This window comes from Ochotona curzoniae, unplaced genomic scaffold (assembly GCF_017591425.1).
Source record: "Ochotona curzoniae isolate NIBS_2020 unplaced genomic scaffold, NIBS_Ocur_1.0 contig_3819, whole genome shotgun sequence".
Taxonomy (NCBI): Eukaryota; Metazoa; Chordata; class Mammalia; order Lagomorpha; family Ochotonidae; genus Ochotona; species Ochotona curzoniae.
In genome coordinates this window covers 18,697,263-18,708,239 of record NW_024466004.1, presented here as the reverse complement: position 1 = coordinate 18,708,239, position 10,977 = coordinate 18,697,263, and positions in this window count along the sequence as shown.

Genomic DNA, 10,977 nt, shown 5'->3' with positions numbered 1-10,977 from the left:
AAACCAGCTGGTGCTCATGTTGGATGCTGGTGCTTGCAGCCAGAGGATTAGCCAGTTCAGCCATGGCACCAGCCCTCGATGCTTTTTTCTTCTGAGGGCTCTGGCTGCTTCCAGGAATTCAATTAATATAAAAGCTGAGTAACAAGAGAAAAGCGTAACAGCCTTATTAATTTCACATGTATACGGGGAATCTCCAAAAGAGAGTAATGTCCAAAGAAATGACCAAAGTGTAATGGTTTGATACTTTCTAGAAAAACGACATTAGGTTTGTGAAAGAAGGATTGGAAAATGGATCTCTGCAATAGAGGAGTGAATTTTAGCAATGTCACTGAGAGAGCAATGGGTTGGTGAATGTTGATAAGGAGCAAGACTGTGCCTTAAGATGTGGACAAGCTGGAAACCCAGGCCTGAAGCATCAGTTCCTTGGCTTTACATTTAAATAGCTGTAATTATCTGCTTATACTTTTTTGTGCCTAGTTGCAAATTTACATTTTCTGAAGGGATTTCAGTTCAAACTATTCAGTAGACCAACTCTACATATTTTTAGATGGCATCTCCTTAAATGTCACAAAAACCCCCTTAGCCACTGAATCCCTTCCCTCTGATTATAACTTTATTTCCAGCTCCAAAGATACAGCTTTCTGATGTGGGACTTAGCCCATGGATTAATTCCCTGTAGGAATAAATGCCTTGCAGCTGTTCCCTCACTCCCTGAGGGCAGAACCCTTCCTCCTCTTCATCCAGGCAGTAACTCAACATCTCTATTCATCTTCTCTACTAAGGCAATTCACCCCTACTCCATGGAGGAGGGATCTGGATGTGAGGGAGGTCAAGGTGTTCCATCAGTGACACAGGAAGGGGAAGTCTATTTTCTTCCTGGTATTTAAGAAGGTTCTTGTTTCTCTCAAGTGGCTGAGACATTCTGGAAGAGAATCATCTACCAGAGTCTGGTTGAGAAATGATCTCATTTCACTGGGAGACAGAATGTCAGATTGGCCAGACCTGGAACTTCTTGGGTGGATGAGAATGAACCACCCTTGCGAAACCACTGGCCCACTCCAGCAGACCTGCTGTTCCCTGGTGAATGTGGATCAGTTGCCGGCTGCCAGGAGCTGGTAAGTATTAGGCACCAGAGGAGAGGCTGACATTTATCTCTTCTTTAAATAAAAATGATTTGCTGGTTTATTTGAAACACACAGTTGGAGCACAGGAGATCCTCCATCAGTTGGGCCACTCCTTACTTGGCCACAAAAGCCAGAAATGGGCTGATTGGAAGCTGAGAGCCTTATCCAGGCCATTAGCAACTGGCTGAATCGGAAGTGGAGCAACCAAGACACAGACATCCATGTGGGAAGTTGTCCTCGCAAGTGGCACACTTGCCACAATGTTGATCCTAATGGACCTCTTCTGTTTACCCTGCAAGGCCCTGAAGTGGAGTTGGGCATCTGATTCTTCTAGCATGCCCTTAAGCATCAGGATACAGCAGATCTGGCTCCCAATATTTATCTCTTGGACAGCTGATGCCAAACAATTCATATCTCTTATCTTTGCCTATCTGCCTTTTCACATTTAGACTAAATCCCATTTCTGCAGTAGGATTCAGAGAGAATCTACTGAGTAAATAGCAGATGCTAAAAATCTGAGTGATGATACATTTTTAAACTTTAAGCAGTGACATGTATGGCATTTCACTTCCCTGAAGTTCCAATCTCTGGAATATATCACGCTCAATGGCCTGATTTTCCTTTGAACCTGGATGTTTTTCAACAGACGTGAGTAACTGGTGAGTAGAAGCTGTGGTCAGCGTGTAATATAGATCCCAGAGGCAGGGAAAGCAGATTTGTGAAATGACCATTCCCTTCTTCCAGGCGTTTCCTTTTCCCATAAAAGATCATCTATTAACTTGATTAGGAATATGTAAATACGCTGCCTCCTTCCTCTGATTTTCATCTGTTGCCCTGCAAAATCCATTCTTTTTCTGGAAATGGAAGGAACTGATGTAATTGTTCAGCATGGAAGACAATGAGGAGCTATTGGACCCTAGCCAAATACATTTCCTGCCAGAGCCTGCTCCTCCACTCAGTTTAATTATGACCAATTGTTTGGGCTGCGATGTGAAGAAATATTAGAGAATGGAAAAAAAAGAAGAACAGAGTTCAGAATATTCTGCTGCAACTGATTCATGTCTTGGCAAGCACTTGAAACTAGATTTTATGCTTGAGCCCTCTGACGGTATCACAGGGACCAGCTTTGCCATATAAGCATATAAAGCCCGATTGCACAGTTTATTTTGAAAAGGCCCAAGGAAAAGCATTTGAAAAATGCAGGAATAACAGCAGCCATCGGGTAAAGTTCTGTGTGGATCAAGTGTGGTGCCTTGAGTGGAGGGACTCGAGTTGTTTTCCACTGGATGTTAGCAACACCTATATTTAGCCGCTGTGTCAAACTTTACTGCCTAGTTTTCATCCATCTGACACGTCTTACACTTTCCAGAAAGGCTCTGATCAGTTCTCACTGGATGTGCTCAGCGAAGGACATGCAGCTGAGAGAAGTCAAACCCTTTGAAGAAGGCTGGGAACAGAGACGCTTTTTTCAGGTCTGAAAAATTGATTTCAGATCTGAATCATGCAGACCCCAGGAGCTGAAATGTCTTCAAGTGGCTGCTGTTGGGAGAGCGAACCTCAGGCAGGCAGAGCTGCAAGTCAGACTCCATGAGGGACATAGATTGCTGCTGCATTTTCCTTAATAAACAAATGACAAAAATAAATTAATAAATAACAATAAGGTTAATGTAGACTGATGTTCCATCATCTGAAGATAATTCCTGTAAGCCTTCAAGTCTTTTCTAGGAAAATATGTACACATAAGCATTTGTTTTGGAATAATTACAAATAATGAGCATATACTGTTTTGAAATATACTTTCTTTGTTATAATTGGTTGTGGGTGTTTCCCTTATTTTAATTTGAAGGAAACAAATTTACAGCTGTATGTTTCCCCTAAACATCAGATGGTTATTTGCAATATATACTTTTTTTTTAAGATTTTATGTGTTTTTTTTTTTTTTTGAAAGTCAGATACACAGAGAGGAGGAGAGACAGAGAAGAATGTCTTCTGTCCAAATATTCACTCCCCAAGTGACCACGATGGCTGGAACAGGACTGATCTGAAGGCAGAAGCCAGGAGCCTCCTTTAGGTCTCCCAAGAGGACGCAGGATCCCAAAGCCTTGGGCCATCCTCAACTGCTTTCCCAGGCCACAAGCCAGGGAGCTGGATGGGAAGCTGGGCCACCAGGATTAAAACCGGTACCCATATGGGATCCTGGTGTGTGTAAGTTGAGGACTTTAGCCACTAGGCTACCATGCCGGGTCCTACTTTGCTTATTTAAATTTGTGTTTGTCTAACATAGGATTGGGCAAGATTTTGCCAGTTTATGACCATTTGCATAATCTGGCGAATTGTTTTGTTTCTGTGGAGGAGGGCATTTGATTCCAGGTCTATGATAAAAACACTCCTTCCATCATGGCTTGCAGGAAAGTTTTACAGCGGTTTGCCCTTCCATTTTTCCCCCCCAGATTCTTCTAAAATACAAAGCACGTACTCATACACAATCACACGCATCAGGATTTTTTATCTTTACATCTTGTTTTCTGTCTTTATTTCTGGAAAGACCTCAGGGCCCTATACCAGTTCAAGTTTTCTTCTTGTTGCTCCATGGGAGTGATTGGCAGGCAGCATGGGTTTTGGTTGTTCCTGCATTTATCCAAAACCTATTTCTGTCTTGAATTTGACTGATGACCTATCTTGTGTCATCTTCAGACTACTTAGATAATTATAATTTTGAAACATGCCTTCATTACCTCCTGAGGTAAGTTTTCACTCTTTCAGTACTTTCTCCCAGAATTTTCTTAGCAATTTGTGCCAGTCTCATTTTTTTTCCTGATAAATTGAAAAACCATTTTATTACGTTTTTTGTGGAAAATTTTCCCTTTCAGAAACATAGTGTTTCTTCATTTACCTAAGCAGCCTTTTACATATTTCTGTGATATAGCTTTTCTTATATGATTCTTCATAATAGGAGTTAAAAAAACAAGCCCAACAATAAAAATGACATAATGTAGGTCTAATGAAATTAGCTTTAGCTAAAAATAAAACAACAGCTGGTACTTTTCTGTTCCACAGGTCGGGAATGCACTTGAGGTTTGTTGAGATTTGTGGCATTTGAAGAGTGGATTTGAATAATATAAAATTAGGGGGTATTAAAAGAATTTGTTTTTATTAGCTAAGACAAACATCAGATATATTTAAGCTGTCTATAATTTGATACGTGCCTTTTATATTTTGGTTCTTTTGTATCCCATTAAGAAATGAAAGATCATTCAGTTAATGGAAATTTCTTCATTATAAACCTATGTTTTGGGCCCTGCGCGGTGGCGCAGTGGTTAAGGTCCTCACCTTGCACGCCTGGGATCCCATATGGGCGCCAGTTCTAATCCTGGCGGCCCCGCTTCCCATCCAGCTCCCTGCCTGTGGCCTGGGAGAGCAGTTGAGGATGGCCCAAGGCTTTGGGACCCTGCACCCATGTGGGAGACCTAGAAGAGGCTCCTGCTTCGGATCGGCATAGCATCAGCCGTTGCGCTCACTTGGGGAATGAATTATCGGACAGAAGATCTTCCTCTCTGTCTCTCCTCTCTGTATATCTGCCTTTCCAATAAAAATAAAATAAATCTTAAAAAAAAATAAACCTATGTTTTACAATTAATTATATGTTTTCAACATAATCAAACTGTCTATTATCTTTATAATGGTGACCAAAGAAATTGTTTCTTAGTATTTAGCTAACAGTGGACACACGGGAGTCATACCTAGTATACCCTTGCATTGATTTCTAAGCAGTTTATACTCAATTCAATGCATTTCCAATGATGAAAAAAAAATACAATACTGTGCTGTCCATTCTCCGGAATGGAAGCCATTTGAATCTTTATTGAAGAAGTTATGTTGACTTTTTATAATCAAAATAGTCACAGTTATATACAATTAATGGTGTATTTGAAGACTGCTGTGGAGGATTAAAAAATCGAGATCACTGAAAATTTGTGTTACTCAGTGCTGTTGAGAACAGGAATGGGAAATACCCCAAATGTCAGGAAATTAATCGTAGGAAATGACCTTGAAATTGGTTCCCAAGAAATATAAACAAAGTTTCCCTGACAGCTGAAAGCAGATAATTCTGAAACAAAGGGAAGTGTAACCGGATTTTCATGTGCATGAGGATAAGCAAGTGTGGAGTAAGTAGTAGTGCCAACCAAGAGCAACTGGAATTTTGATCAAATAACAATGTGATCACTACTTTGTGTGTCCCACGGGGTGTTCTGAACCAAGATTTCCTTTTAGCTATAGAATAATTGAATCAGTTAGCTTTTTCTTCATTGCTATATATGAAACTATACATTTTATCAAACAACTAAAATTGCTTTGAACACTAAGTGCCATTTCATTTGCTCCTCATTAATCCACGTAACTAAAGCATATGTCTTTGATATATGTACATGCAGGAACTTAGAATTCCATTTTTGTCAAGCCCATATATCATAAAGTATAAATTAACACATGGGGGAGTGATCTAATAGAGTAAAATTCTTCCTGAATAATTTATCTTAATTTTAGAATTTGTAACTCAAAAATGCAAATATTTAATATTTACCACTTGGTATAGATTGAAACTGATTTGGGTCCTACTCTTATGCTTCTGGCTGATGAATCAGTGTTAGTGGTTGATGGATTATTGGAGGTTTGATCCAATAATGGTGTCTGAGAGGTGGAGCTTGGGAAGTCCTTATATAACCGAGGGTGTCCCCCCTCCAGAAGTGATAGTTTTTGCAGGATTAGTTATAAAGGTGAGTTTGCCTGTTCCTCCCACCCCTCGCTCACCATGTGATGCTTCCTCTGCAAGCATTCTGCTGTCTATTGCCATTATCAGACAATAAATCAATGTGATGCCCAATTTTGTTCTGCGACGCTCCAAACTGTGACACTAAATAGATTTTCTTCCTTCTCAAGTTACCAGTCTCAGATATCTTCATTAAAGCCTGATGGATATACCCCACCACTTTCTGAGTCAAAGGAAAGGTATTGAAAAATTCCTTATTAAAGTGTTGAGATTTGCACATGATAGAAACATTTGATTCTTATCACATAGTTGTTTCATTAAAGTAATTATACCTAAATATTTTGGAATGCCTATAATGTACTTATCAGAATTTTCTGTCTTAAATAATAGAAAACTCTGAGTGAAAGGCTTACACAATGAGGCTATCTAATATTTCATCTAGCAGGAAATGCAGAGCTAGTTGATTGGTTTGATGATAAAGTTTCTCTATGTTGCCATCCACAAGATAATGAGAGGGATGGATCATCTTCCCTCACTGTCTCAAAGTATTTTCTGCAGAAATGAAATGGTGTGGTAGATGAATGTGTGTTTGCTTGGCTTACTTTTGGGAGAAGGAAGCCCTTTTTTGCTGTTGTTTTAGATGTCCTCAAACGACTTTATTTGAATCTCATTTGCTGTATTTGTACTATGTGCCCTCCTTGAACTTAACCCTGGTTAAGGGGGTATACAATGGTTATGGCAAGTTCTGGCCAATCTGGGTTTCCATTCTGAGACATGTGGGAAAGGTGTGACTTTAGAAGCAATACCAGGATTCTGTCTGGAAGGACACAGGAAGATGCAATTGGGAAAATAATTGTCAGCATTACAGACTGACTTAAACCCAATGTCATATAGTCATGGTAAATGATGAATAGTGACATGTTAATTGCTGTTTTTTTTTTTTTTTAAAGATTTACTGTGTGTGTGTGTGTAAAGGCAGATTTAGACAGAGAAGGAGAGACAAAGATCTTCTATCTGCTGGTTCACTCCCTAAGTGGCTGCAACTGCTAGAACTGAGCTGATCTGAAGCCAAGAGCCAGGAGCTTCTTCAGGGTCTCCCACGTGGGTGCAGCATCCCAAGGTTTTGGGCCATCCTCGACTGCTTTCCCAGGCTACAAGCAGGGAGCTAGATTGGAAGTGGAACAGCTGTTACATGAACCGGCATCCATAAGGAATCCTGGTGCATGTAAGGCAAGGACTCTAACCACTAGGATACTATGCCAGGCCCTTGCTCTATTTTTTTGAGAAATAAATTTACTAATTTGAAGGGTAGAGTTACAGATAAGGAAGGGGACGGAGGAAAGGAGGGGGAGACAGAGAGAGGGAGAATATCTTATATATGTTGGTTCACTTCTCAGATGGTTGCAAGATTCACTTCCTAAATTCCCAAATTGTTACAGCAGCAGGCACTGGGCTAGGCTAAATCCAGGACCCTGAAACCCCATCAGCTCAACTAATGGGTGTCAGGGCCCCAAATACTTGGGCCATTTTCTTCTGCTTTTCTAGGTCCATTAGTAGGATACTGGATCAGAACTGCTTCATCCAGGACTGAAACTTGCACTGATACTGGATAACTGCCAGTGCCTTGATACTTACCCAAAAGTTTGGAATATTTCAAATATGGGGGGGGGGAGCTATGAAATTTATGTCTCTGATGTGTCATTAAAATATATATTTATTTTTTAGATCACAGAGTCCTTATACATTCTTGAAATTTTAGGTTTCTAGTATAGGTTAATTTTGAAGTGTGTGTGTGTGTGGCTGTATATGTTTGTGTGTGTGTGTTAGAGAGAAATAAATTATGATCTATTTGAGTGTGTTTCCAATAGTCCAAAGAATATCCCCAAGCCTTAGAACCACTATTATTCTTACGTGGTTGACCAGTTCCCCTATGGAGCACACAAATTGGCTGAGTGGGAATGAAACCATCTTACCAGCAATCACTTCAATGGTTGCTAAAATTGCTGTGCTCATTTACTTGCCATGAAATGATTTTCCACTTGTGAAGCTGTGGAAACTCTCCTCTGGAAGAAACCAACATTTGTCTTTTCTGGAGGTATTGGCTTGGAGTTCAAACCAAATCCCATCAGCCTAATTGCTCCTGCCACATGGCCTCAGGAGGGAAGAATTCTCCCTTTGTTTGTAACCTGGCTTGAGGTTGGGGGTGGGGAATGGAGGGAAGAGCTCCTTGAGGCACGCTGTTTGAAAGAGGAGTGAGAAATATGACATCCCTCACATCCTCCTTCAGCTAGCTGCTCTTCTGGCGTCACTCGATTGTATGCTGGGATGTTTCTGCAGTAAAAGTTTTTCTTTGCAAGCAGAAGCAGCCTGTTCTCCCTCCTGAATCTCAGCTTTGGAGAATTGACATGACCTCAGCCAGACACTAGTCAGATTTTCCTGTTGCAGAATTTGGCTGTTAAAGCTAACAATTGGCTACAGGTCTAGTGTCTCTCCAACTTGTAGTGTCTCTCCAGTTTGTTGTGGGAGCACCACGCATGCTCAGCCTCTTCTGGACCGTGTCCTAAAAGGAGTTTTGTAGGTTGAGCTACCTGATCACACCATTTTGTCCCTTTTCACTGTTCCCTTCCACTGTGGTTCTTATGCTTGCATCCTTGCTATCCATTTTCTTCTCTCAAGAGGCAATCTCAAAAAGGAATCCAATAAAGTCGATAACATGCAAGGCTAAATGCTGTCAAATTAGAGTTATATCTGCATTCATTCTACTCTGGAATTTTCAAATGCAAATTTCTAAGTTAGAAGATTCATATGTAATTGTGATATTTCACTTTGCAGTATAAGCCAGAAAGTTTTGTTTGTTTGCTTGTTTTATTGTGGGATTGAAATTTTTTCCCAGGGCCTTTTGAACCTTCCTGTACGCTGAGATGACTTATTATGTGGTAGGAGAGGGAGCGAGAGAGACCTGAGGCAGGCGTGGAAAGAATGGGTTACTACTGTGCTGGGCAGGCACAGCGGCAGATCTACCAGCTCAGTGAACATGTTCAGTGTGAGAACTGCTCTGCCTCTTCTGATCGGTCCTCATCACGATAGGACAGTGACAGCATTGTATTTCCACGCAGGAACCATGATTTTATAATTTGGGGTGGCCTTTTGTTTTTAGGGAACAAGACTGTTAAGACACATTTGAGATTAGAAATGTTTTTTTTTTTTCTTCTAAATCCAAAACACTGTATTTATGTCCTATTTGTAGCCAAAGCTGAGTGAAGGCAACTTGCATGAAAATATCGAGAATAATAAAATAGCAAAACCACTAAAACAAGAGAAAACAAAACATGCAAGAAATTAAAGGATAAGAAGAGTTTTATGCCACTGAAATATGTATATGAAACTCCATTTTGGTGAATAAAACGTGTTGCTGACCTTAAGGTCATGAAACAGTTGGGAAGTACATATTCTAATGATTTTAATTTGTTTATCCATTGGGGGGAAAAACATGCTCTAGTTCTCAGTTTAGGAATCTATCATGGAGGATTTGATATGGGAAACACTGACCAATACAGAAGATAGAAAACTAGTTATTAGAAAGCTATTTGGGACCTGAAAAATGTGGGGAGAAGTTTGTGCTAAACTGTCATTGATTTTTCCTGACAAGTTTGGTTTTTGAGGATTCAGGTTTCTGCATTAAAAACAAAACAAAACCACACCCCAAAAGCTAGCAAACAAAAAAGCAAGTGGTCTGTTTTAGGTGCCAGTTTTTGTAAAGCATGGCTTGGCAGAGAACACTGAGCACCCGGGGCACCTCCAGCGGGGAGGACTTTTCATATCCATGCAGGATTACAGCATTTCCATTTCATCAGTCACTAGAAGCAAAAATGTAATTGCAATGCTGTCTTGAAACTCATATTATTTCCCTGGAAAAAAAAAAAAAGCCTTACAAAGTGCCCGCATAATAGCTGTGGGAAGACTATGTCCTCTGTGTGGGGAAACAGGCTGCTTCAGTTTCTCAGTCTCCCCACAGTGTGTGTTTTGGGAAGGTACAGGAGCGGGGTTGGCTCTTTAGAGAGACAGATGACATCTTGCAAAGCAGGCAGCATGGGATCAGAGCTGTTCTTGCTGGGGAGAATATACTCTGGGAAGAACACTGACACCCCTAAAGGTGGCCCGGAGAAAATGAAAGATTCCAAGTTCATCTGTCAGCAAAGCAGGCAGGGCTTGGGATGGGAAAGGCAGTGCAGCACAAAGCCCTTTCACCAGCCGCCTGTGCGATTCAGATGGTTTGCAATGGAGGGAGATAAGTTCGCTTTATGGGAGGAGTCTCCCCCAAGGATCTGGTGTACACTCATCTCTCCTAGTCAAACGGGAAACCTCATTCGTCTATGGACTGTATCCAGGGGAAACTGGCTCTTGAAGACGGTATCAGTGGAAAAGCATTGTGTGCTGTTCAAAGGATCTATTTGTTTCCTCAGAGGTAGAGAATCACTGTGGCTTCTAAAACTTGTCTGCCTCTTGTCTGAAAGGTTGCTGCCTAGGTTTCCTCATTTACAGCACCTGACATAGTCTCTGCTGCCAAGATCTATTAGTGCAGTCTCGATGGCTCCCTCAGCCAGTTAGGAAGAATGTAACATCACCGAGGGTCTAGCACGCTAAAGACCTTGGCATTGCTAACTCAAGGGACAACTGGGAGAGACACATATTTTGTTAGAGGTAGATACTTGGTTTTTTTTCTTCATTGTAATGAAATTACAGTGCTCTCATTATGCTCATAATGCATTATCTTAGCAGTCGTGCTTGCTGATCACATCAACATCAAATCTGCTGTCCATTCCAAACTCGGACTTACTCTAAGTCAGTCTAATTCAAATTATTTGCCCTGCCCCAGGATTTACTGTCTATCAATCTAATTGTTCTGAGTTATCCCTTCTTGGTAACATAAACATTCTTCTATGTGAGGGATTCTCAGATTCCTGAAGTGGTTCTCATGCCAGAAAGACAGGGTATCTCTGAGTGTTTGGAAATGTATTGGGAATATTTTGTGTTTCAATATTTTAATTGTCAGGGATCAGGAATAGCAAAACCTCCTGAAATGTG